Source organism: Pan troglodytes, chromosome 19 (genome assembly GCF_028858775.2).
Source record: "Pan troglodytes isolate AG18354 chromosome 19, NHGRI_mPanTro3-v2.0_pri, whole genome shotgun sequence".
NCBI lineage: Eukaryota > Metazoa > Chordata > Mammalia > Primates > Hominidae > Pan > Pan troglodytes.
The window spans coordinates 40,034,103-40,060,390 of record NC_072417.2 but is presented as its reverse complement, the minus strand read 5'-3'; the positions used below and the strand labels follow the sequence as shown (position 1 = coordinate 40,060,390).

Below are 26,288 nucleotides of genomic sequence, written 5' to 3'. Positions count from 1 at the left end.
TGGCACAGGCTTTGAATGTGGGCCCCACCACCTGAGAGCTGTGAGCTTTGGGAGGAGCTGTTCATCCAGCCCAGCTGGGAGTGGGGACAGTAAAACTGTTTCCCCAGCCGGGAGTGGGGATAGTAATACTGAACCTGGCAGGGCTGCTGTTAGACCATGGGTACTCGGTGCAGCAGAGTCTCTGTAAATGGCAGAGGTGGTGCTTTGCAGATGGGAGAAGGGAATAAACCTGTAGCTGATGTCAGGCCCTTTGTTGCACCCTTTATACCGAATGAATTATTTCATTTCACTCCATAACACCTCTGAAATAGGCTACACTGTTCCCATTTGACAGACACCAAAATGAGTTTCGGAGAGTTTCTGAAACTTGTCCAAGTTCATGTAGCAAATGGAGTTTAACTTCCAAATTCTTTCCACCTTGCCATGAGAAAATTTCCATTCCTGCAGAAGATGGCCTTCTACAAAGGGCACCAAAGGGATTTAAGTCACACCTTGGGACACATTCCTAGATCCAAGTGGTTTCTGTATGTTATAGGCCAGACAGTAGCAAATGCAAAGGTAAATTTATGTGCCTGTGGAGGGGGAGAATTAATTTTTTCCCCTCCCTGGACTTTAACTCTGGAAAGCTTAATCTTCTAAAGCTTAATGTTTAGAAAGGGCTCAGAAACTCTGCTTGGTGCGCATAATAAGTGTTGTGTCCCCAAGGCATTTGTTAGATAAAATGAAAATTAAATAAATAAATAAAATGCTAATCGTGCCACCAGCCCTGAAGTCTCCTTGTCTCTGCTGGCTTTTCCGTGCAGAACGGGCACAGTGGAGCTTTGTTCTTCTGCCCCTTTGTCCGGACGAGGCCTCTCAGGGGCTGACTCACAGGCAGGGAGGCCAGGCTGTGCCCGCCCAGGTTTCCCAGGCCCCGCTGCCTCCAACTCTCACTGGCCTCCTTTTCCCGAGGGTGGGGCGGCCCCCTGCCAGTGGATTGGAGGGGTGCTGCCTTCCCCCTTACCCATTTGTCCCAGTGGCCAAAAGGGGCTGAAAGCAGGTAGCTGGAGGATGCGGGAGACGTGTGATTCCCTGTTTGCCAGTTGGCCTAACTGGAATCTTCCTGAAATCATTGTATCCCTGTGAGCAGACAGCAGGCACTATGGGCTGTTTGGCCTTGGGTTCGCTTCCTGCCTTGGGCAGTCTGTGGAATGGGACCCGGTCCTCAAGCACTGGTGGCTGCCAGCAGGAAGTTTGTTCAGCACCGTGGTTCTGAACCCTGTCCTCATGTTTGAATCATGGGTGCTTTTAAAACACATCCATATCAGGAGCACAGCCCTGGGCCAGCTGACTTAGTACCTCTGGGGTGGGAATTGGCCCAGGCATCTCTATATGTATACCCGCTCCAAGTGATTCTGATACACAGGGAGGGTGGAAAGCCCCTGGTTAGGATACCCAAGCTGAAAGGACTGCTCAGGAGTTGCTTGTTCCACCCTTCAGTTTACCCATGAAGACAGTGAGTTGACAAAGGCCATTCCTTTTTTTTTTTTTTTTTTTTGAAACAGGGTCTAGCTCCATTGCCCAGGTTGGAGTGCAGTAACTCACTGGAGCCCCGACTTCCTGGGCTCAGGCAAGCCTCTTGCCTCAGCGTCTTGAGTAGCTAGGATCACAGGGTCTAGCTCCATTGCCCACGTTGGAGTGCAGTAGCTCACTGGAGCCCTGACTTCCCGGGCTCAGGCAAGCCTCTTGTCTCAGCCTCTTGAGTAGCTAGGATCACAGACATGAGCCACCACGCCTGGCTAGTTTTCGAATTTTTTTGTAGAGATGGGGTCTCACTGTGTTGCCCAGGCTGGTCTCAAACTCCCTAGGCTCAAGTGATCCACCTGCCTTAGGCTCTCAAAGCGTGGGGATTGCAGGTGTGAGCCACCACACCTGGCCTGCAAAGGCTACTCTGATGGAGGCAGGTGGGTTAGAACCAGGTCTCCTGACGTCTGAGCCCCAAAGCACCGCCTGTTGCCCTGTTAATCCACACTCTCATGGCTATGGGAAAGGCAGGCAGTTGGAATTATGATGTTGATGATAAAAATGTCTGCTCATCACCCATGCTGCTAGGGAGACCAGGCTTAGTTAGGTTTACTTTCTCTGTTCTTTCCTTTCTCTTGCACATATTTACCATCGCATCTTTTCACATGACATCACAAGTATTTATTTTCTAGGCCATGAGTTCTCAGAGGGCAAGTTCTGGATAATGGCTGGGTTTTTGTTACAGCCATTCTTATACACTGGTATCTGGCCAGAGCAAGCTTTCAATAAATGTTGTGGAGTGGAAAGGTGGATACCAGACCCCAGCCTTGAGCCCGGTGGAGTGTCTCTCTGAGCCCCTGGGTTAAGTGGGTCAAGGCAACTACCCTTTGCACTTAGGGCAAGTTCACATGAAAAATCCATAGACAGGCAGAGTCAGGAAAAACAGGACTGAGAAGGGGCTATGAACTTGATCCTAGGAATACTGGCTTACCTGAAACTAAACAACCACGCAATCCTCCACACAGCTTTGGCCCCCGCTCCCCGTGGCCCTCCCGCCCAGCTCGCCTTTGCAGTGAGCAGATCCAGTATACATGTCACAGCTGGAATCTGGCTTGTGTTTGGAAATAAACAACTTGGTCCCTCTCTCTGCCTGGGATTTTCCTTTATCAGGAGATGCTCATGAGCCACCACCACAGATGAGGTGTTTCTTTCCAGCAGAGATGAGATGTTCTTTTCAGCAGCCTGCCTGAGAGCTCCAGGGAAAAGTGGGAGGGCTTTGTGGTGGGACAAACACCTTCACATTGTCCTTTTCTGGTTGGTATTGGAGAGGGCTTGAGTGAGTAGGCTGGATATGAAATAATTTGAGGGGTGGTGAATGCAGAGGACTAATCCACCAACCCCCCAGCAAGTTTGCAATGAGGGAAAGTCTCTGTCTTGCAAGAGGAGACACCATAGATAGAAAGCAATGGGTGCACCACTCTGAATGCTGGCTGCCCAGCTAGGTTGCTTTTTGCAGGGTGGCCTGTCCTCAGGCAGCAGCCAGACAACATTTTGGGGAGAGTAGCTCAGGGGATTCTTGTGTTTCTGCTGTAGCTAGTTCAGGGTACTAAGAAAGAAAAAAAGGATCCTGCTACCATCATGTTAGGTAGAAACTGGCAGTTTAGAAATACAGCATGGGGAGGGGCCTCCTCTCTCACACAGGGCCCTGGGGAGTGTAAATTGGTACAACTACTCTCAAGAGAACTTGACTAGATGTGGTGAAGTTAGGGATACACATACCCTATAGCCAAAAATTTTACTTCTATTGTCTGTACTGGAAAAACTAGCATGCAAGTGCTCAAGGAGAAATAGATGTACATTGTAGCATTTTTGGTGATGATGAAAAACTAGAAGGAAACTAAAAGCCTATTAGCCAGGAAATATATCAATAAATGACGGTTTACACAGTGTAGTACTTTTCACCAGTTCCATCTGACTTACATGAATCAGCCCGACTACATTTAAGAAAAACGTTGGTAGAAAGGTTGCAGAATATCTGTAGTAATGATACCATTTCTGTAAGGTTAAAAAAAAAAAAAGGAAAGATACCATTTTTGTGTGTTTGAATTATTTAGAAAGTGAGAGACATGTTGCTGCCATCAAGTTGCTCGCAGTCTAATGGGGAAAGTTGGCAAATAAACAGCTGGAGGCTTCCAGATAGTGAATGTTGATGTTATTGACCAAGTTCCTTGTCTTGCAAGACATGACCAGTTTGGAGGGGATATTAGATAAAATAGAGTTCAAATAACAGTAACTCAGGCAAGTTAATTTTTCTCACACATAAAAGAAGTCTGGATGTAGGTAACCCAATGTCGATGTGGTGGGTCCACAAAGTCATTAGGAACTCAGGAACCTTCCAGCTCACCCTTCTGCCATTCCTTGTCCTTATGTTCCTAGATGGCTGCTGGAGCTCCAGCTTTCACATCAGCTTTCCAGGGAGCAGGATGAATGAACTGGAGAAGGATGTGTCGTGTATATATTCCTTTTGAAATTACCATGTGGCAGTTCCATTTATGTGTCATTGGCCAGGTATTAGTCACACAGCTACACCTGCCTGCAAGGAAGGATGGAAACGGGCCAGCTAAAACCTCAGCATTCTGTTAGGAAGAAAGGAGAGTGGAAAGTGGGAGGCCACCACTAGATGATGAAAGATGAGATAGTGAGTTTGGGTACCTCTGGCCCATGCAGGCTGGCCATCCATTTGGGGGTTAGATTGGGGCTGGAGCTTATGAGAGGAGTGGGGTTCAGAGTTTTCTAAATTGGGAGGCATAAGCATGTAGGTGATTGTGGGAGTCCTGGGAAGGAGGCTGCTGAGTTGTCAGAAAGGTAGGAGAACTGGGAAGCTAGGGGTGGGCATGTCTGGGAGGAGAGACCACTTGGCCAGATGCCCCAGTGAGGTCAAGCAGGATGAGGGTGGGAGTGAGAACACGGACTCTGGGGGCTTCTGCAAGAGCAGTTTTGGTGGAGTAGAGAGACTAAGATCAATGGAGGAGTAATATTGAACAGCTGAGGAAATGTGTCAAGATCTTTGAACTTGAAGGGAATGAGAGAGAGAAGGGGGAGCTGAAGAGAAAGTATTTATTAAGGCCAGAAAGATTTGAATGCAGGTTTGGAGGCTGAAGGACAGCTAGATCTCCCCTCCTCATCCCTTTCCCAAGGAGGGAGGTATTGATGGGAGGTGAGGATAGGCAAATCCAGCAAGTACAGGCCGGTGGCCTCCAGTATCTCTGCAAAGGGGCTTGTAGAGCATGAAACTGGTAAGATGCTGCCCCAGGAATTGGGGAAGAGCAAGGAATTAGATAGGATCAAATCAAAGAGCTGCTAAGCCAGAGGAAGTAGGTCAAAACCTAAAACTTTGGATGTCCCCAACCCACCTGCACATTGAGTTTTCTCCCGTAGCAATTATAGGAGCAGAGAAAAAGAGATTACCCAGGATTAGAAGGCTGCAGGCAGAGCGGCAGGAAAAGGCAGGGAGGGGGCTCTGGGTTCCTGGAGTGGCAGTGGTGGTGTGGAGTTCAAGCAGGGTTATATTACATTATGCTGTAAGTTGGAAAAGGGTGGGCACATTTTAGAAATATTCCCATTAGAAATGGTAAGAAAGAAAAAATCTTATGCCCATGAAGTTGTAAATGTCAGAGCATTGTCTCATCATTACTGAAAATGTGATCATTCTAGACACACAGAATTGTGCTCTCAGTCACCCGCATCAGTCCTTCTGTATATTTTGAGTTGCATTAATTTGCAGGCCACTTATTTAATATGAAACTGTGCCTGCTTGTTACTTGGTAGCAGACCTGGGAGCCAGGTGGCCTGGGTTCAGATTCCAGCTCCGCCTCTTACTTACTGTGTGAACTTGGACAGGGCTGTATACAGTCAAGCATGTTGTGCACTGCACAAGGGGGTGAAGGGTTCCTTAAATCCAGACTGCCCCTATTGCCAGGAATATGCCTTTTGTGGGTCTGTGCTGTGTCTGTGCAGAGGATGGGATGCACTCTTTCACCTTGCACAAAGGCACTGCATGGGTTGGTTCTGGCTCTGGCTTTGGGCAAGTTGCCTCTGTGCATCAGTTTCGTTGGAGAGAATAAATGAGTTACCGCATGTAATGTGCTTGGAACAGGGCCTGACACATGGCTAAGAACCATGGTAAGGATTAAATGCTGATTATATGTAGTACTGGAATGAGCTGAGCCTTCTGGGTCTCCTCTGAAGGCTTATCTTGAGTTTCCCAAAGCCTGGCATTTAGGAGAGGATACAGCTCTCCACCCCTTACAGTTTGGTCACTGAGTTTGCATTTTTTCCCGAAGGTTCCAAAGGTTTCCAAAGGTTCTCTCTAAACCTTAAGCTTTTCCAGGTTGCAGCTGCTTAATCTTCAGGCAGCTGACCTTGGTGTTCCTGGTGCCTTCTTCATCTGAAAGAGGATGAGGTAGTTGGGGCCAAGGACACCCCAGGTAGTCTAGCAAGATTTGCCCTTCAGACATTTGCGTAAATCTTCTCCCTAAACATCAAACTGGAGAAATACCGGTGTGCTATAGGGAGAATGAAAACAGCCCTTTCCAATTTGGAACACTTTGCGTGGAAGGTGGGGCCTTGCCCCTATGGCATCCAGATCTGTTCGGTAACTGCAACTAACTTTTCTTTTCTTTTCTTTTCTTTTCTTTTCTTTTCTTTTCTTTTCTTTTCTTTCTCTCTCTCTCTCTCTTTCTTTCTTTCTTTTTCTTTCTCTCTCTCTCTCTCTCATGGTTCTTGTATGAATTCTAATTAAGAGACATTACATTCAGAATTATAGCACTCATGGTGATAATTTTCAGAAGACTGTAACAGCTTCTTTGCCACTTAAGGGGTACAAAGGGTGCAGCTGTTTCCCTGAAGGAATTCTTAAGTTAGTGACTACTACCACTCAAATTTTCCTAGTTGTCGCTCTGTTACAGGTTACTGACCGCAAGTCCATGTTCCAGACATTCTTTGCCAACACAATTAATTACAAGAGAGCCACCCCCAAAGTCTTAGGGTGAATTGGGAAAGGGCCGGTTAAATGAGGAAGCAGGCCATTCCTTGGTAAAAGTTTGTAGTTTTTTTTCCCAATACATCTTCTCTTTATTGAGAACTTCATTTTTATCCTGTGTTCCTCCTCTGCCATCTCACACTCTCGCTCTGTCTGCTGGATTTTGGCCACAATGCACCTCATTCATTTGTATCAGTTGCAATTGTAAGATGGACATTTGTTGATCATGTTCAGTCCTCATGCATCTTTTTTAAAGCACCTTCCTGAGAGATTTTGCTCCTGTAGTTTTTATTGGCTGTTATTCTGACAGCTGAACACGAGGGTTCAGGTTGAGAGGTCCTCTCACGTGTTGGAAAACGTATGAACTCTTTCTCATCATCGCACAGTTCTCTATTTGAAACAGCAAATGATTCTTGGGCCGTGGCGTGGTATTTGGGCTCCTCCTCCGGGGGGAGGGGTGGAAGGAGTGCTCTGCAGGAAGTAGAGCTGTTCCAGCAGCATGCTGGTGATCTCCTTCCCTAGGACTTGGTTACTCAGGAGGGGGCTGACGCTCCCTTTCACCTTCTCTCTCCTTTCATGGGCCATAATTGTTTTAGTCCAAGCCTTGATGTTCTCCCAGCCCTTCTTCAGCTGTTTGAAATCCGGCAGGGACAGCTCGGCTGAGAGTTGCATTCGTGGGTCAGCGCCTGCAGGTACATTGATTGCTTAAGGGCAATAGTTCACACATCACTTTTCTTACATTCCAGCACATATTTGTACTTTTCTACTAAAACCAGCAGGGTACTCTTTTCTAGTTCTGAGAAGTATTTGGCAGGTTTTATAATTTCATTGTTTTGCATTTTCCACTATATTTCCCCTGGCCGCCAGCTATCCTGTAATCCCCAGCTACTTGGGAAGCTGAGGTAGGAGGACTGCTTAAGCCCAAGAGGTCAAGGCTACAGTGAGCCATGTTTGCACCACTGCACTCCAGCTTGGATAACAAAAGGAGACACTGCAGTGGCATGCCCGCCCCCCCCCCCCTTTTTTTTTTCTTTTTTGAGACAAAGTCTTGCTCTGTCACCTAGGCTAGAGTGCAATGGCGTGATCTTGGCTCACTGCAACCTCCGCCTCCTGGGTTAAAGCGATTCTCCTGCCTCAGCCTCCCGAGTAGCTGGGACTACAGGCACCAGCCACCAAGCCTGGCTAATTTTTGTATTTTAGTAGAGATGGGGTTTCACCATGTTGGCCAGGCTGGCCTTGAACTCCTGACCTCAAGTGATCCACCCACCTTGGCCTCGCAAAGTGCTGGGATTACAGGCGTGAGCCATACCCGGCCTGACTTCTTGTTTGGGGCACAAATCAGACTGTATAAGAATCATGAGAAAAACAGTAATATCTTGGGCTTTCACCAAATGTTTTATCCTGGTCAGCAGTATCTTTAGAAGACACAAATTTTCATAGTTTCTTGATTTTAGGATATATTTCATAGTTTAATATTTCTGAAATTGGGAGGCTTTGTATGATGTCTTTAATGTAGTAATTCTTTGCTCTCCCCAAATGCTGTTATTACATTGATTATGTGTCTCATAAATGAACATCCCTACCTCTTGTGGGTCATCCAGGATGGAATTTGTTTTATTGGTCAGTAGAAAAGGCTATGACCTAATTAGTGTATCGAGTAGGTATTCTGTGTAAGTTAATGCATTTATTTTGTTTTTTATTATTTTTGAGATGAAGTCTCACTCTGTTGCCGAGGCTGGAGTGCAGTGGTGCCATCACGGCTCACCGTGACCTCTGCCTACTGGGGTTCAAGCGATTCTTGTTCCTTAGCCTCCTGAGTAGCTGGGATTACAGGTGCGTGCCACCATGCCTGGCTAATTTTTGTATTTTTAGTAGAGAGAGGGTGTCACCATGTTGGCCAGGCTGGTCTCAAACTCCTGACCTCAGGTGATCTGCCCACCTCAACCTCCCAAAGTGCTGGGATTACGGGCGTGAACCACTGTGCCTGGCCAAGTTAACACGTTTAGTCTTTAACACATTTGGTCTTTGGAAGAAACTGAAGCTCAGGAATGGATCAGTAATTTGTTAAAGGTCACACCGCTAGAAAAGAGTGGATCCAGTATGTGAGCCCAGCTCTGTCTAATCATGATGTTCAGTTCTTTCTCCTTCCCAGGAGAGACCTGTACTTCTTCACTTCTGGCTCCTGCTGTGTTTTTAAGCTGAGGATGTCCTCTTCTCTTCCTATTGAAACTCCATTCCTGGGCCAGGCACAGTGGCTCACGTCTGTAATCCCAGTGCTTTGGGAGGCTGAGAAAGGAGGATCTCTTGAGCCCAGGAGCTTGAGACCAGCCTGGGCAAGATGGTGAGACTCTGCCTCTACAAAAATTAAAATAAAAAAAGTTAGCTGGGTATAGTGGTGTTCACCTGTAACCCCAGCTACTCAGGAGGCTGAGGTGGGAGGATTGCTTGAGCCTGGGAGTGTGAGGTTGCAGTGAGCTACGGTCATGCCACTGCACTTCACCCTGGGTGACAAGAGAGACCCTGTCTCTACTGGAAAAAAAACCACAAAAATCCCAAAACAAAACTTACACCACCTGTTCCCCAAAAACCTATTGGAAAAAAAAACTCCATTTATTATTCTTTCAGTTTGGATAACATTTTATGATTATAAAAATGACACCCGTTCTTTAAAAATACAAAAAAGTAAATAATAAAACTTTCCAGTGTTTACATTTTGAGATGTTAATTTTGCTATAAAAATAGAAATTGACCTCAAAGTTGAAAAAAGAAAATTAATGCCTTAAATTAAAATAAAAAAGATATGTGAAGATCATACTGCAAATGTAGTTTTCTTACCTTGAGTTGTTAACTTTCTAGAAGATTATGGGCATTGCCTCATATGATTAAGTACACTGTTAAAAGGGACTTAAAAAAAAAAAGTTGCCTCATAGTGTTCTGTGATTGACACACCAGAATGTAGTTACCTACTTCCCCATGTTTGGCTATTTTAAGTTACACTTCCGTGAATAGGCTTATGCTTACACTTAATTGTTTCTTTAGGATAAATTCCTAGAAGTGGAGTCTGGCTCAAGGGGTGAGGGCCGCCTGGTGAGGCTTCTGTTGCATCATCCTGTTTCTCTGCTGCCCTCCAGGGGGGCGATGCCGCTCCACTCTCCTGCCATGCTCCTGCCACGCTCCTGCCACAGCCACACTGGGGAGTCCCTCTGCCAATGTTGCCAAACGTCTGCCCATATGTTTCCATTTTGTATTTCCTTGCTTATTATTAAGGTGGGAGGTTTGTTATGGTTGCCGGCAGAGGTAACTTTCCTTTGAGATAAACATGTATATTTCCTTGGCCTGTTTAACTGACTTCTTTGTGCAACCCCAGTCATTCTTCAGGACCCAATTCAAAGCTCATCTTTTCCATGAACTCTTTCCCAACACCCGTCTTTTCTCTGAAGCTGGAAGCTTTAACTTTCATATCTGAATTCTCACAGCCTGTGTGTATCTGAAAACCCTTGTCAAAGACACTTTTGCATTGCAACTTGATATCTTTGGCCCCCACTTGAATCTGAGGTCTTTAGGGTAGGAGATGGGTCATTCATTTCTGTGTTGTTTGCAGGGCCTTGGCACCATACTGGGTAACTAGTGGGTACTCGATACTCTTGAATGGATAGATAGATGGACACACACTGTTCTTAACAAACCAACCAACCCATCCCACACCCGTCAGCAAAATGAGTTTAATGCCACCTTATGAAATTGCTCTCTTCCTTTCCGCATCTTTGCCTTTGGAATCAGTGAGGTTTTGCTCCATCTAAAGACCCAGCAGGGGCTGGGCGCAGTCCCAGCACTTTGGGTGGCTGATGTGGGTGGATCGCTGGAGCCCAGGAGTTTGAGACCAGCCTGGGCAACATGGTGAAACCCTGTCTGTACAAAAAATACAAAAATTAGTTGGGTGTAGTTGTGTGTGGCAGTGGTCCCGGGTACTCAGGAGTCTGCGGTGGGAGGATCGTTTGAGCCTGGGAGGTCGAGGCTACACTGAGCCGTGATTACACCACCGCACTCCAGCCTAAGCAACAGAGTGAGACCCTGTCTCAAAAGAAAAAAAAAAAAAAGACCCAGCAGGGCAGATGGAGTAACCAGCAAAGCCGACCTTAGTGGTGAGGCTGGGCATGGCGGCCTGAGCAGGGATCGGCTCCAAATAGTACGTCTACCGTGGGCTCCTGGACCTTTCTCCCTTTGCTAGAAGAGAAGCACCAGCACCCTCCCTTTTCCTCTTGTGACATTTTAAAATGTATTATTCCCATTCAGAGCCTTATAAAATCAGTACGCAGTAATTAGAGAACATTTGGAAAACACAGAAAAGTAGAAGGAAGAAAATAATTACCTATAGCCTTCCCACTCAGATCAGCCCATTCACAGATGACATTTCTGCTGTGTTTTCTTTCAGTTGTGTTTTCCAGGCAAAGACTTTGTGTGCGAGGTTTTGTTTACGTAGTTCTTGCCATCCATCATGTAGATTTTTTTGTCCTGCCTGTCGCTTAGTAAAATAACACAAAAAACTTCCTATGTTTTTGAAAACCTGCTCAGTGGCTCTGTCATAGTTTAGTAAGTGGTTTTACCATCACCTCCTTAGCTGTGCTTCCATTGTTGGGTCTTTGGGTTGTTTGCACTGTGTCCCTCTTGTAAACAATGTCGGGACGGACAAGTTTGTGCTGGGCGTTTCCTTGTCCCTTTGGCTGGTTACCTCAGGCAGACTGGCCCATACCAGCCCTTCCCCGCTTCATTCTCCTCCCTTGGGGCCAGTGCCCTATTCGCCTCTCGGTTTGTGTTTCTCAGTCTCCATGTGTAGCAATATGTTGAGAAACGGCTTCCTTTTTCAGGAAGAAAGCTCAAGATGTTGAACCTCGAGGAGGCTGTGCACAAAGGTGCAGAGTCCTGCCTGCTGGGTCATGGCCTTGGCACTGCAGGGCGGCCCCCTTCTGCCTCACAGGCCCAGGGTTACAGAAGGTGCAGGTGACGGGGAGGCCACGCCTTTGAAGGGGCTGCCTGGCAAATCTTTTCCCCTGACAGTAAGCTGAGGGGGTGGCCCTGGTCACATGTTGCAGGTCTCTGGAGCGGGTATAGTGAATACCTGAGTCCATTTTCTGCCTGGTCCCAGACTCGGATCCGTCATGGAAGATCTGGCCCCTGTGTTCTGTGGGCGAGTGCTGGGGGAGAACCCCTCCTGTGGGGCTGCTGAGATGCGTGCTGTGCTGGAGGTGGCTTCAGCGCTGCTCCTCTGAGCAGCTGCTTGGGGCATGCTGTTGAGCTCCAGAGAGCACTTCAGCATATAGCCAGCAGCACCCTGAGGAGCTGCAGTGACAAAGGCCACTGTGGCACTCAAGGCTCAGGTTTGGATGGTGGAGTAACATTGCCTAGGTTCACCTCCCACCCTGGACAGTTACTTTATCTCTCTGTCTTTCATCTCCACTTGGGGATAGTAATAACACCCACCTCCCCAGATGAAATGAGTTAGCATTTTATACACTTCTCAAAACAGTCCCTGTTTGTTAAATAAAAATAGGGAACCAGCGTTACCAGCTAGACCACTCGCTCACAGCAGGTTGAACCCAGGACTTCTGCCATCCAGTATGGGGGAAAGAGTGCTGGACAGAACCAGGAGACCGTCCTGGCACTGCCTTCTACTTTGTGTGACTTTGACTAAGTCGTTGTCCCTCTCTGGGCCTCAGTTTCCTCATCAGTTTTTCATCTATTTCTGTGAGATGACCTTAGGCCCTTCTTGTCTTAGAACATCCAAGGATTTTGTAATTTAAAGGCATTTCAGACATCTGAAGATGGGTCTGGTCCTGCTAATAATCCTCACTGGTTGACGTGGTCCTTAGATGGGGCCAATTGCAAAGGCCAGAGGGCAGGAGATGCAGAGCCCTGTGGGGTTTGCCCGGTTTTTCTCAGTGCGGGTGAGCTATCCTCCACCTGGAGGGTTATGGTAGCTGGGTCACCTGGGAACAGGCCGTGGGAGAACTGGCCTCCTTGGGAATGTGTTGTCCTGCGCGGCAGAGCACTTTCAGGTACGGGCTGCTCTGTGAGGCCACCCTGTGCTCCAGCCCGCAGCACTTGAGACTGACTTGCCCTGAGGTTTGTGTGAGCGAAATCGGGTCTTATGCAAGAGTGAGTGCATGCATCTCCGCTTCGAGCTGTTACATCAGAAAGCTAAACACAGAGAGCCCTTGCGACTGGAGAACTAGCAGGAGGCCCTCGCTCTGGTTCTTTGTCAGCGGGTGGGACGGGGTAGGATGTGGCTTACAGGCTGCTGTGGAGGAGAGGACTGTGCTAGGAAAGAGGTTGGAGCTGGTGGACTCTCTCCCAGGCGCTGCTTTTCCAACAGGCTTTCTGGAAGGTTCTGGCCTCCTTCTGATCAGGTGGCAGAGCATCCCTGGGGCTCCTCACCAGGATTCGTGTGCTCTGGGTCAGTGATATCTCCATCTGCATCACTGCTGGTGGAGCACAGTGGGAAAGGTCAGCCTTCAAACTGTGGAAGGTCAGACCCAGCGCCTCAAGCCTGGAGGGGCAGCGTGGGGCATCAGCCTCTTATGAGTTTAAGTTGGCTCTGACACATACCAGCTGGGTGACGTTGGGTTGGCTTCCTGACCCTCTGAGTCCTTTTTTTATAAATGAGAACATTTGTACCAAGATGCCCAGCATTGGCCTGATGGACAGTAGGCACCCCAAAAGTCTCAGTCATTTAAGGAAGTAATGTAGCCCATGGTTAAGAGCATGGGCTGAGCAGCTGAACTTCCTGGGTTCAGTTTCTTGCTCTGCCACTTACTAGCCGCATGACATGGGACTGTTCCTCGTCCTCAGTTTACGCCTCTGTACAATGGGGATAGTTGTGATAGGGCGTCTCTCACAGGTTTGTTGCAAGGATTAAGTGAGTTAATTCAGTTGTCCCTTGGTATCCATGGGGGAGTGGCCCCAGGAACCCCTGAGGATACCAAAATCCACAGATTCTCAAGCCCCCTTAGTACAGATGCAGATGCAACCATTCTTTTTTTTTTTTTAAGATGGAGTATCACTCTGTCACCAGGCTGGAGTGCAGTGGCATAATCTTGGCTCACTGCAACCTCTGCCTCCCGGGTTCATGCAATTCTCCTGCCTCAGCCTCCCGAGTAGCTGGGACTACAGATGCACACCACCATGCCCAGCTAATTGTTGTATTTTTAGTAGAGACAGGGTTTCACCATGTTGGCCAGAATGGTCTCGATCTCTTGACCTTGTGGTCTGCCTGCCTCGGCCTCCCAAAGTGTTGGGATTACAGGTGTCAGCCACCGCACCCAGCCGCAACCATTCATTTTTTAAAAAAGATTTCTGATCTGCCGTTGAATCTATGGATGCAGAACCCACAGATCCTAAGGGCTGTCTGTACGCATAAAGCACTTAAAGCAGTGTCTAGCGCATAATAGTCACCCTTGTTGGAGTTAGCTGTCATTGTCTAATTTCTTCAATAAGGGTGGTCAGTTGATTTCTTGAGAGCTTGGCAGCATACCGCCTCTCTTTATTTTGAGATGCATCCCCACTCTGTTCAGCTAGAGCTTGTCCAAGGTGACAGGTGCGTGTGCGCACGTGTGTGTGTGTGTGTGTGTGTCTTTTTCAGCCATGTCACCACTATCCAGGTCTGGAGAGTAGCTCCCCTTGCAGCCTGGGGGCCAGGCCTCTCCTCGGCTTGCTTCTTCAGGCTGTGTGCATCTTGTTACCCATTCTGGTTTGCCTCCCTCTTCTGCACAGACTGTGCTCAGAGGTTCGTGTTGCACAGTTTGGCTCGGGTGTGCCCAGCTCTTGACCTGAGAATAAAGTAAGGGCCAGGAAAGCCATCCTTTCAGTGTGAGTGTGTTCCAGCCACGCCTGGCCTTGTCTACGTTTGCCCATTTTCAAGGAATACACCAGGGTAGCTTGGGACATGCCATGTAGATGGAGTCATCCAGGAATGTGTTTAAGAATCTTAAGGCAATAAACAAGTCAGACTAACTGCTTTCAAAGAGCACAAGAGACTGGAATTTTCATGATAGAGATGGCTGACAATGAGTGTTAATCTATTATAGCAGGCCTCATGTCTTCAGCAATAGACATCCCCCTCTTCCCCCATTTTGCAGATGAGGAAACTGAGGCAGAAAGTGGTTAAGTAATCTGAGTTAAAGCAGCTAGTCAGTGGCCGAGCTGGGATTTGAACCCGGGTCTGTTGGCCTCTAGGCCCCAGCACCTGACTATCCATCACTATACTGCCCCTGGCTGGCATTCCTGGGATTATACAGCAGCGGCATCCTGTTGCCTGAGCCCTTTCTCATCCCCTGCTAATGATAGTGCTAGTAATGTGAGTCCAGTTACAGCTGTGTTGCCTGAGGTGCACAGGGCCTAGGGGGATAACTGCGTTGTCTTTAGCCATTGCTTGTTAGAGAAGGTGGTCTTGCCTTCTTTCTCCCTCCCAGAGCTGATGTCACCTAAACCCTGCTGCAATATTATTCCTGGGTTTCAGGTCTGATTCTTATGTCCCCTACATCCCGTATCTCCTTCCTCTGACCAGACAAAATAGTCCCTCAGGAAAAGAGCTTTGAAGATTATTTAGTGGAGATGGCTGTGGCTAATCAGTGACCTTCTCAGATCGCTTAGGAAAAGCGTGTGGATGTCCTTGTCAGGGCTTTCTTCCCTGAGAGGCATCTGAGAAGTCCCTGGGGTCACAGCTGGGAGTGACCCTGGGTGGGACTCAGTGTTTCAGGGGTGCTTGGTTTTAATCTATGAATTTAAAATCATGCTTTCCTGGGTGGGAGTTGGGGTGGGCAGTGGTTGTGAAGCTGGCGCCACAACACAGGATGGTGTGTAGCCTTGGCCATGTGCCTTTACCTCTGAGCCTTGGTTTGCAGTGAGGATCAGATGAGGTGCTGTCTTGCCAGAGCGCTCCGTAAACTCTGTAGTGCTGTGACTGAGTGTGAGGTGCTGCGACCAAGTATCCATAAGATACACAATCATCACATTGGTGTGCGCCACAGAAAGAATGCACAGTCATGTCACTAGGAGTAATTCTGGTCTCATTTGAAACTCAGCATGGTGGTTTGGTGCCAGAGGTGTTCCTTGGGCCTCTGGTACAAGTGAATTGTTAAAAGGGTGTGGGTGCTGATCTGCCCTAATGCATAGAGCTTCATTTCACAGCCGGTTGCTCTCCTTGTTCCACGGGAAGCTTGCAGATACATTAACAGATCAACAATCGTGATCCTTCATCTGGACGCTTTCCTTCTGCACTCTTCCCCAGTCACCCGTCCTGGTTTTCCTATCAGCTGCCAAAGGCACAGCTTTGATGTTAAGATTAAGATTGCAGCGAAGGAAGATGGGAAGGAATCTTTGCTGGGAGCTCGCAGTCAGCCAGCAGCTGTGTCATATTGTTTTGTCTTCACAGTGATCTTTTGAGGCTGATCTTTGCCCCTCATTTATAGCAGAGGAAGTGAAGGCTCAGACATTCAATTGCCCATGGGCCCTTAGCTGGTAGGAGTCAGGGCTGAGTTTCAAATGAGACCGGAATTACCCCTAGTGACATGACTGTCCATTCTTTCTGTGGCGCACAGCAATGTGAGAGGGCCCTGTGGGGTCTGGCCATGATGGCAGACACTGCCTCTCTCCCATTGCTTTCTGTCTGACCCACCTCCACGGGTGTGGGGAAGAGTTGGAGATGGTACTGTTGGAGCAGCGGCTTTGTGCTGTTGGCAAGCATAGGGTTCCCCTCTGTCTGGGAGACAGGGCAGGCACAGCGCTGAAGTGAGAAACGGCTGGGCTGGGGCTGCCTGTGGGCTGAGTGCCCTTTGAGGGTGGAATCTCCAGCCGAAGGGCCCCTCCCCGAGAAGCACCAAGTCCTAGTAAATTGAACAACAAACAGGGCTCTGCTTGGGTGGCTCATTTGCTGGAGAAACTCAGTGCTTCACCTTCCTGCTAAAGTATGCCGGTATGCCAGAAATTCCCTGGACAAGCAAGAAGGGAAGTCATGTCTTTATAGTAAAAACACTAATAAAACAGCTCTAGAATCTTCTCCTTCCTTTACACCCACACTGCCACTAACTAAATTACCTTTTGTTCTCATCGTTTGCTGAATTGCAGTGCTTCTTAAATGATTTTCCTGTCTTTGGTTTATCCACACGCACTTCAGTCTGTCCTCCTTATGGTTTCCAGAATGAGGATCGTTCAGAAATGCAAATCTGATCACATTTTTCCCTTCGCTTCCCGCCCCACGCCTGCAAGATTGAGTGCAGATGCCTGAGTGTGGCATTCCAGGACCTTCTGGAACTTTGTAGGACCTGCATGAACTGGTCCTGGTCCCTGACTGAAACAAAAAAAAGTGGCACCAGACATTGATCTGGAGGGTCTAAGAAGGCCCTGCTCATGCACCTGACCCTGGGTGGGGACCATTCCATCAGGGGCAGGCCCAGGGCCACTCATTATGGTCTCTTCATCACAGTAGTCAGGACTCTAGGAGACTCTGTACTCTGTTGGACAAAGTAGCCACAGACCAACCCAGGTTCAAGGGGAGAGGAAATAGACCTCTAGATTGGAGGAGTGTCATATACTTTGTGGCCGTCTTCGATCTGCTGTGGTTGTCTACACTCGTATGGTAGACTCAGATGATCCTGTGACTACCCAATGGGGAAGAAGAAGAACCCTCACCACCCACTGCCAGGAGCGGGGGCTCCCCCACCTATTCTTTTTCTCTAGCAAATGCAAGATCCTACATAGCCTGCTTCACCCCCACCCTTACCTTGTGCACTCTGGGAAACTGAGTCATCATGTGTCTTCCTAAGTGCAGTGGTGCAGCTGGGGGTTGTATTCCCAAACACTCAGCATCAACTGAATCAGGGTAGAACAACAAGGATTCCATATCTCCAGCTCGTGGCAAATGTTTGTCTGTATTCCAGGTCTTATATAATAGACTCGAAGGTACTCTAAGGTACTGCATGTGGTTTACAGTATGCTAGGGTCCTTTTTCAAGGATATGTAACTCTCTCAGCCTCAGTTTCCTCAGCTGTAAAATGAGATTAATAATAGTACCTGGCTGGACGCAGTGGCTCACACCTGTAATCCCAGCACTTTGGGAGGCCGAGGTGGCAGATCGCCTGAGGTCAGGAGTTCGAGACCAGCCTGGCCAACATGGTGAAACCCCATCTCTACTAAAAATATAAAAAATTAGCTGAGCGTGGTGGCGGGCACCTGTAATCGCAGCTACTTGGGAGGCTGAGGTGGGAGATCGCTTGAACCCGGGAGGCAGAGGTTGCAATGAGCCGAGGTCAGGCCACTGCACCCCAGCCTGGGCAACAAGAACGAAACTCCATCTCAAATAAATAAACAAACAAACAATAAAATAAAAATACCTATCGGGATTCATGTAGGTATTAGGTGAGATAATATAGAATGTATAGCATGATGCCTAGTACCTAGGAATGCCCAGTTAAAAAGAATATATCCAGTTGTGGTTAAAACAGTCCTGGAATACAAAAAATAACTCAACGTGCATCAAAAACCTAAATAAAAAAGATACAACAATAAAACTTCTAGAACCCAGGAGAATATGTTTGTGAATGTGGGCTTGACAAATATCTCCTAGATAGGAAATAAAAAGCACAAACAAACAAACAAACAAAAAGATTGTTAAGTTGGACTTCATAAAAATTAGCTGCTCTTCGAGATTTAAGGACTTTTGGAAGAATGCTTTTGGATGGCATGTGGTTCAAAGAAGAATGAGGGATACCTTCTTTTTGCTGTTGTAGGTTTTCTGGAAGCCAGCAGGAAGCCTCAGCCTTAGAAACATTAGCAGTAGAAGGAGGTTTGGAATACTGCGGACTTAATAGAACTACTTTTGGTTGCAAGTAACAGAAAATGTGACTGGAATAGGCCATTATGTTTCTCCTGCAATGAGTCTGGAGTTTGCTGGTTTTGCAGCTGAACAGGGAGACTGTCTCTGGTTTTCCAGGCAGCTCTTGCCATCCTTGTGGTTGCGAGATGGCCACTGCAGCTTGTCTGTTTTCAAAATGGGCAGGAGGTGTTGGGCAGCCCCAAGATCTGTCCCATGCTTCCCCAGCAGGTCCCCTAGCAAGCAAGTCCTCATGCCTCATTAGCCAAAACTGTCACAGGTAACCAGCTTCAAGGGAAGCTGAAAGTGGGGACTGAATCATCATGATGGCTGTGCAGGGACCCCATTCCGGATCAATTATGTCACACTCGCTGAAGCCAAGGCACGTGGGTTGTGATGTGAAGACTGGGCTGCGAGCCACTGACTGAGACCAGTTCATCACTGGGCACAGTGCTACCCTGAACAAAACTGGGTCCTGTGGGCAAGGGAGAAGCTGGGAGCTGATATTAGGTGGAGATGAGCAGTCTGAGCATGGTGCTCCACAGGGTGTGGCGGTTCGGGCGCCCCTCATCCTTCTGGGGGAGTTCACAATGCATTCATTGATCCCTGGTGTCTGGGGCACTCATCTGTCATTGCCCCTTGCCCCTGTCCAGCCCTTTGTCCTTTTCTGTGATGGCCTGAGTTGCTAAGCCAACAGTCACGTCCCTGGAAAGAAAGCCCTCTATCTTTCCAGCATTGGGCACAGTCTCCTTCTCATAGTTGGTGCATATAGGTCAGAGTTTAAGGTGCCTTGCCTTCCCCATCCCTCCCTTCCAGAGTCTCCCTAGGGAACAGGCCTTAAGGATAGGTAAGGGGTTTGGCCCATTGGCAGAAATCTACTTTTGCCATTAGGTGCAACCTCTGCCTTTTTCACTAGGCCCTTGCTTGGTAATTCACACCCAGGTGCCTTTCAGTTTGCAATGTCAGGAATACTCCAGGATTACCTGTTGTGATTGAGGGGTTGAGCTGAGGGGGTAAACTAGTTCGTGGCTGTGCCCTGTGGGCCTGGTGACCTTCAGACAAACACATGGAGTGTGTGTTTGAACTGGGACACAGGCCGTGTTGATGAAATATCTGGTCTGTGAGCAACACCGCACCTGTGGCTCCTGACACCTGGGCCAGCACTTCCCTCAGCCTCCCAGCAGAAGCACCGAGCAGCAGGGCTGCTGTGTCATGGACGCTCAGACCTGCTGTCTGTTGCTTTGCCTTTCCTAGCCCTCGGTCAGGTGTCTGTGCGGACACATCTGTTCCCCCAACTTGTGTGGGTTCCTGAAAATTATGGACCCCTGCCGCTTACGACCGTTGTCCTTGGAGTCCAACGGTGCCGGGCATTGGGAAGAGGTTTGGTTGTTGAATGACTGGATGATGGTCAGAAGTCCTTTGTTGCCGTTATTCAATTGCTTCAGGCACAGGTGAGTTAGGGGGTAAAGTGGGTGTCTTTCTTTCTCATGATTTAGTCCTGTTGGTCCCCACAGTCCCTAAGGACTGCTGGTACTAACAACACATGAGATATTGGGGGGTTACATCAATTGAGGCAGGAAGGAAAACTTGAAAGGCAGATCAAGACAGATCATTTACTGACTTTTCAAATAATTGCTTTCTGAAGAGCAGTGTTTTGACTCACCTTGGCTTTGCAGGTGGGAGCTGTATTAGGCTGTTAGGTCAGGGAAATGCCTTCCTCTTTGGTTCTGCTGCATCTCACAACCTCCGTGGCACATAAAATGGCCTAGCAGTTGTTGCTGAGAAAACTCGGGCCCTTGGCCATTCACTCTGGCCCAGCTCAAGCTCTGCATTTCCCAGGAAGCATCATGGGTGCTTTTAAACCATAGTTGACCTCATAGTCTTCTTTCCCTGACTGCTCATGCTTAGTACTGGAGCAGTGGGAACAGGTGATTTATGTGATTTATCTAAGGTGGGTGCTTAGTTGCACAGAGGAGCTAACTCATCAGTGCTTCCATACAGGGTCTCCTGCACCCACTGCTGCACCAGCCGAAGGCAGTCAGTCATACTCTTAGACAAGTGAGCTCGTTTTGTCTCAGCCTGGGGTTGAATCTCCCATCTACAGTCTGTTGTCAGGTCCTCAGACTTTGCATTCCCAGTGGAGCTTAGGGAAGGGCAGGAGGCCCTGAGTTCCCAGCTGTGGCCGTTCTCACCCCTGGCCTCCTTGGGAACATCTCCACTTGTGGTCTGGGTTAGACTTGTTTGTTTGTGTTTGAAGTTCCCCGACTCCGAGTTTGACGTCAAGGCAGGATTGCTGGTGGGAGGCTTGGCGGGGAGGTTGTCTCTACACAAATGTAAAAGCCTGGCAGCTTCCCCAGGAGAGTGCGGGTACGGGCCGGGCCGGGAGAGGGCTGGCTGTTGCGAAATGCCCAGCTCAAGGATTGAGGTCACTTGTACTTTCTCCTCTCCTTGCCCCACTTTCCCTGTGTGCCTCTCCTGCTCTGTCCCATGCCCATGAATGTCAGCCCCCGTGGGCGCCCTTGAGGGCTGGGCAGTGCTGGGAGCCAAGGGCTGCCTCTGGTCCCCTCGGAGCTGGGTGCTATGGTCGCTGCGTGCCTGTGCGTGGAACTGTCAGCTGCATCACAACCTCCAGAGGCCTCCTTACATTCTCAGAAATCATTTTGCAACAAGTTGGCCATGGCAGCCAGGCTAGACTGCTTAGCTGGCTGGGTTGGTGGGAAGTCCCCAGAAATGCACTCCAGCTTTGGGAAGGAAGTGGAAGATGTAAGGGGAGCTTCCCCGAGGCATGGACAGAATGGGTCAATAGTGGAGGAGGAGCAGCAGCTTCAGGGACCACTGGAGTGAAGGCTGGAGTAAGTTGCCAGGGCTTTGGTGGCATCCTGAAGTTCGGGATGGTATAGTCAGGGACTTGGCAGGAGCAAAGACTGCTGTGGGCACCACGTAAGAGTCTGGTGCTGCCTACTGAGGAGAAAGGAGTCAGGGTCTTGTGGGTGCTGGTGAGCTGGAAGCTGGTCCACAACTGCACCTGCCACAGGAGGACTAAATAAAACAAGAGGCAAGTGATGGACGAATGGAGTGGCTGTCCAGTTGCTTCATGTCACTCTGTAAAGCATACTAGGATCTTCTTAAAAGGGATGGCCTCAGGTTATAGGCAGCATGATGGCTAGTTTTAATGAATTTAATGCTGGCTTAGAGCCAGGGGTGGGGTACAGCCCAGAGGGTAGGTTATTGCAAGTCAGGACCAGAGGTGGTGGCCCAGTTGGGTGGCTGGATACATTTAGAGGGTGTGGGCAAGCCTGTGGCTCTTATTCACAGGATTCACTGCCTGGAACAGTCTAGGCGTGGCTGGATTTTGGGCTTTGGATCGCAAAAGAGGTAGACCCTGCCCACTGCCATCCTGCTTGTACCAGTCAAGACAGCTTAGGGTGTGGGTTGCAGGAGTCATTATTTTGAGAGGTGCATAGAGAGCATTAGATTGAGGTTGGAATCCCTTCTTTAACCACAGGATTCAAGAAAGTTACAAAGGCTGGTGCCTTGGTTTCTTCATTGTAAGATGGGAATGATGAAGTACACCTTTAAGTCTTGTGGGTTTCACATGAGAGGTTTCATGATTTGTGAGTGACGGCAAAGGATGAGCAGTGACTTGTCATTTGGCTGAGGCTGGACTCGATGGCAGGCATGCAGGTGAGCATCCCTGAGCCAGTGAGTGAGCCCAGTGTGCTGTCCAGCACCCACATCCCGATGTAGCTTTGTTTTTCTTTACTCAATGTTGAATACACAGTACATCCCATCAGAAGTCTGGAAGGGTCTGTAGTATTTTCAGTTACACATGACTGTATTTTGTGGAGGGAATGATGTGCTTTAGGGACATTGCCAGCTTTGGGTTTGTGTGTGAAGATTGGGACATCAGTCACCCTTGTGCTATCAGGGATCTACTCTAATTCCTAGCCTCTGGAATTTTCACTGACAATCCAGGTAGAGGAAGTGATATGGTACCATACATAAGGAAAAGATTGTTAACACTACTAGGTTGACAAATGAGTATTGACATGATTCTGTAACTGAGGGAGCCTGCTACTATACATGGGAAACTGGTGTCCATGTTAGCCTGTGCCTTGGATTCATTTACTCATTTATATGTTAACATCTGTGACATCTGTCACAACAGATTTAACCCCCTGCCCTGCTTCTGAGACATGAAGATCTGGGCCACTGAGAGGGTCCTGTGGCAGCCAATGACCAAAGTCAGGGTTAGGGTGACAACCTATAATAGGCCTTGGCATCTGGCTGCTAACATAGCCAAGATCATGGGTTTGAGAGTTGCCCACAGAAGAGATCTCCCCATCTCAGGCCCTGCAATTTTAGGGTGGAGCTGACTTTGTTTGCAAAGTCAGTCGTCTGGAAAGAGGTGTTTTTTGCAAAGGTGCAAAAAAGCCTGGGTGGGGTATAATCCAAATGGCACCTGCCAAAAGTCTTCATGTTCCTCCTTTTTGAGGTCATTCTGCAGGCTGAGCTGGAGTAACACTAACAGAGTTCTATTTAGTGAGCACTTTATATGTTCTGGACATTGGACTAAACACTTTGCATACATGAGTCTGCAGCAAATTCTCAGCAGTGCTATGGGGCATGTATTATATTTTCTCTGCTTTACAGAGAAGGAGACTAAGATGATATGATCTAGATCCTGCCACACAGCTGATGTGTGATGGTGCGAGGGGTAGAGCCTCCTGGCTGCCAAACCCAAGCTTCTCGCAGAGGGGATGGGACCACTAACTAATGGTAGGCATGGCCTCTGACCAGTCAGAACAGGTGCTGGTGGTAAACAGGAGGCGTGGGTCATCTGCCTGTCACTGCTGCACTTCCAGCCAGTCCAGCACAATGGCTGGCCTGTCCCTGTCCACACACCCTGTGGAAGCCCGTGGGAGCTCTCTGTCTAGACTGCCATTTTAGCTGGTGCTAAATGGTCTTCCTTTTAGAGGCAAGGCAGCTATTGCTCCAGCTCCACTGTGGCAGCCTCCAAGGGATGGTTGGTTCTGTGGCCACAGAGGAACCCAGCCTCCCAAATCAGACTGGCCCATGGGTAGGTTGCCTGGGACAGCCATGACACACCATGGAGGATGGGCCCAGGACCCATGCTATGGGGCACCAGCTATGGAGAGGCAGGTTGGGGCGCAGTGTAAAGGAAGGATGACAAGGAAGGGACCTGCAGGGTAGGGGTGTGAGGCCTCCATGTTCCTGGGGATCCCTGCAGTTCTGGGGGCTGTGTCCTTTACCTGAAGAAGTCTCTTTCCTCAGTGGCACGTGCTTCTCCTTGGCACAGTATCTGCTCAACCAGGCCCGTGCTCTCCAGGGATGTCTGACAAGCCTCACCACCATCCAAGTGATACTCGTGGAGCCTCCATTTGGGAGGCCTGTGCCAGAGTCATACCAGAGCAGCTGGGGTGGCAGATGACACTGAGGCTGATCAGGATGCCAGGTTACGGGTGCAGATGTTCCTTTGGGCAAGTGGAGCCGATGTCATTTCATTCCCGTCACATCCTCTGGTGCTGAGGTTGGAGGTGAGCACTCAAAGGAGGATAGGATTGGGTTCCCTGGAGTCAGCTGGGTGGGTACAGGTCTTGGCCCTCTCGCCTTTAGAAGAAATATATCTGATGCGTGGGTTCCTCCAGCATTGTCCTGAAGTCAAGACCAGATTTCAGGGTCTTCCTTAGTCCCATCTCTGACACGGGCAGATTCCCACCCATATCTTCTGTATTGCCTAGGGAGGTAATAAGAGAGAACCTGTCAGCTTCGCCTGAGAAGAACACCACCCACGTCCGCTGCCGCCGCAAGAGTGTTTTCTGTGTTCCACACGTTTTGCTGAGCATTTTGCATTCATATTTTTCTCATGTAAGCCTTCACAACAGCCTTTTGAGGTAGATCAACCCCATTTTACAGGTAGGAAAAGTGAGGCTCACTGGTTAGATCCCATGGCTATGTTCACCCAAGGGAGTGGTGTCAAGGGACTTTAGGGCTAGAGATGTCCTTCATGGAGCCACACTGACTCCTAGGTATGGCTGGAATAACCAGTGGTAGAATAATAGGACCCGTGGTTTGTTTTTTGCTTGTTCCAAGCACTTTGTATACGGCAACTCACTTGGCCTCAACCTCCATAAAATGATACTCTTTTTATAGGTGGTAAGACTGAAGCTGAGCCAAGGGGGATTTCCCCAAGATCTTTGATTTTAGATGTTAGAGCTGGGACTAGAGCTGAGCTCCTTCAGCCCCAGATACTTAGTGAGCGCCTGCTGTAGTATCGGTAGCACCCACCAACTGTTTGTGGCTGACCTGATACTATTCTCTTTCTGTAAGTCAGACTCTGGTCAGGGCTGGGGTGGGCCCACAGTACATTCTTGAAGCAAAAGAATATTGGGGCATGAGAGATGTTGGTTCCAGCCCAGAGCCTCCCCTGTGGCCAGAGACGTAATGACTCTTTCCTTCTTGCTGCTGGTCCCATCCCTGAAACCCCAGGTGCTTGTCTATTCCGGAAAATTTATATCTTGCGGTTTTGTGGTTAAGAGAAAATGACGCTACCAATGAAAGGTCCCCTTTTAGGCCCCCAGGGCTGGGCTAGCAGGCCCCACTGTGGTTTGTCTGGGAAAGTAGCCCCTTGGCACTTCTGTGACTGCAACCAACTTTCCAAGAAGTGAGAGCAGCTTCATTTCACTCTGACGGGAGTGGCTGCCTGCAGGCCACCTCCATCCTTTGTCAACCAGAGAAGTTTTGCTCCATCAGCAGAACCCAAATCTGTAGAGGTTGTTTCTTAACAAGTTCTGGGAGATAGCAGCTGCCAGGACACCAGACCTGCCAGTAGCTGGGTCGTGCTGCACTGCATGTCTTCCCTTTTCCTTGTCTCAGGCACAGCTAGCCAGGTTTATGGGTTATCTGGGTGCAAAGAAGAATCACTTCAAGTTCTGCACAGTCCTACCCATGGGCCTGCTTTGGGCTGTCTAGCGGGGATCTCTACCGGCCTTTAAAAAAAGAAAGCGCTTGCTCCTCTTCTAGGGAAGCTGCCCTGGCTTTTGAGATGTTCAGACCCCTGTCTCATCACTTGCCCAGTTGGTGTTTGTTTTTCGCTGCCATTTGATAAACTTTGTGTGCCTGTCTGGCACAATGTATTGTGTTTGTGTGTTCATCCTTTCAACAAAGGTTTTAAAATAGCAAACCAGGCCAGGTGTGGTGGCTCATGCCTTTAATCCCAGCACTTTGGGAAGCTAACACAAGAGGATCACTTGAGCCTAGGAGTTAGAGACCAGCCTGGGCAGCATGGCAAGACCCCATCTCTATTATGAAAAAAGAGAAAAAGCAGCCCATGTGCTGGGTGCCGTGCTGGCTCCTGAGGTCTGCTGGTGACCAAGAACACCAGCTGGACCCCCACCTCCCAGAGTTTCCAGCCTGAAGAGGGAAGCAGACAAGCGTGAAAAATCAAAACTGCGATATGTGATCTGGGCAGGGGGCTGGAGGGCTTGAGGAAGGCTTCCTGGAGGAAGTGGTGTCTGAGCTGATCCTTGTAGGCGGAGAGTCCCTGGGAAGAGCTTGCTTAGCAGGGGACCGAGTGCCTCAAAGCTGAAAAGGGCAGGCAGGTTGTGGGGAGGCTGGACTGGGGAAGGCCCAAACACTGGCTCAGGCTAAGGCCAGGTGGGCTCATCTCAATGTTGGCCTGTGGTGGCGAAAGTCTTGTGCAAATGGCATATGTTAGGAATCACTCCCAGAGGCAGGACCCTTGAAGGCCATGTGCCAGTGACAGAAGGGCTCTAGTGCTGCTGCTTTTAGTGCCAGCAGCCTGACCTCTCCAGTTAATGTGGAAAAGAGTGGTTTTGAGTTTGCACAGCTGTTTGATTT

General features: G+C 48.8%; 1 protein-coding gene and 1 pseudogene across 2 annotated transcripts in view; one reads left to right on the top strand and one right to left on the bottom strand.

Moving 5' to 3' along the window:
* Positions 1-26,288, top strand: part of KSR1 (kinase suppressor of ras 1) — a 168,557-nt gene that overhangs the window by 63,440 nt on the left and 78,829 nt on the right. The window lies entirely within an intron of this gene.
* LOC107969215 (myb/SANT-like DNA-binding domain-containing protein 3) lies at positions 5,320-7,464 on the bottom strand (annotated as a pseudogene).